This window comes from Echinops telfairi, unplaced genomic scaffold, assembly GCF_000313985.2.
Source record: "Echinops telfairi isolate 266 unplaced genomic scaffold, ASM31398v2 ScPeMD7_7469;HRSCAF=8507_0, whole genome shotgun sequence".
NCBI lineage: Eukaryota > Metazoa > Chordata > Mammalia > Afrosoricida > Tenrecidae > Echinops > Echinops telfairi.
Genome location: NW_022111372.1, coordinates 43,424,168 through 43,425,705, shown reverse-complemented (window position 1 = coordinate 43,425,705; position 1,538 = coordinate 43,424,168).

Here is a 1,538-nt window from a genome sequence, read left to right as displayed (position 1 = left end):
TCCACCTGCCACCCTACTACCAAACCAATAATTATTGCACCTAGGTCCGTTCCCCCATTAATCTTAAATATATTTACATATGTACATGTCTGTATTTAGGCTTGTTAATAAAGCTCTCATGTAATCATATAAAATTATACATGTACTATCCATTTTTTCTGGTATTACTTTCTTGCCTCAATCATTAGCCAATGTAAAAGCATCATAACTTCTAATTCCACATGAGATAATGGCATATTTGAACAACTCTCTCTTGCATTTAAGTATTGAAGGAAAATATTATAGTACCATGAATACTTTGAGTATATTGCAAAGTGACCCTGTTACACAGCCATCCTGCTAATCTCATTGCCAGCTGAAATGAACTTTCATAAATGTGCATAGTAATTTCAGTAAAAGTTGTTTCTGCTTTGCAAATAGGCAAAGATACGAGAAAAATAAATGTAGGTATTTAAGTAATATGTGGTTAAAACCCTGGTGGTACAATGTTTAAGTGCATGCCCAGCCCACATTTTGTTGATTTGAGGTCACCAGTAAATTGATGGGAGAAATGATGAGGGAATCTTTTCCCATAAAAATTTATGACTAGGAAATTATAAAAGGAAGTTCAAATTTGTCTTATAGGACTCTATAACTTGGAATTGACTTGATGACATATGACAACAACAAACTACTTACATTTGGGTGCCAAGAAGAGAAAATCTAAACAAATCACATTTGAGAAGATTAAATGCATAATGTACAAAGATTTTGATAAGCTAGTTTAATTATAGGGCATGAATAGTTGAAGAGAGAGAAAATAATCAGGGAGTAATTTAAGAAAGGCTGAGATCTGTGGATATGCAAGCGATGTGGGAAATAGGGTTCAGAGATGTCTTCTGTGTAGTTAAAACACTTGATTTAAACTGTGGAGGTTGAATAGAATGATTTTTTTTAATGAACTATAAGAAGAAAACTACATATTAATATCAGAGAAGTCTAATGCATGCTGACAGCTCACAAGGTACAAAAGTAATCCTGTGTAATGTCATGGATTCAACTGTGTTGCCCCCAAATGTGTATCAACTTGGATAGGATATGATTCCAAATATTGTTTAGTAGCATTCTCCATGTTATGTTTCAGAATTGACTGGATGGCAACGAGATGACTTTGATATGTTAATAAGTTAGGTCCTTATAGGGTGTATTTTGAGACAGCCTTACTAGAGGGTGATATGCAAGTCACACACTTCCCCAGGTCACACCCTTGCTAGAATCACTTTTTTAAGTTATAAGAGATAAGAGAGAGACACAAGAAGAGATAACAGAAAAGTGGGTCAGGGGAGATGTCAGACAGTGTGAGATATGACAAAATAATAATAATTTTTAAATTATCAAGGGTTCATGAGGGAGGTGGGAGCAGGGAGGGAGGCGAAAACGAGGAGCTGATACCAGGGGCTCAAGCAGAAGGCACATGTTTTGAGAATGATGATGGCAACATATGTAAAAATGTGCTTGACACAATGGATGGAAGTACGGGTTGTGATACAGTTGTATGA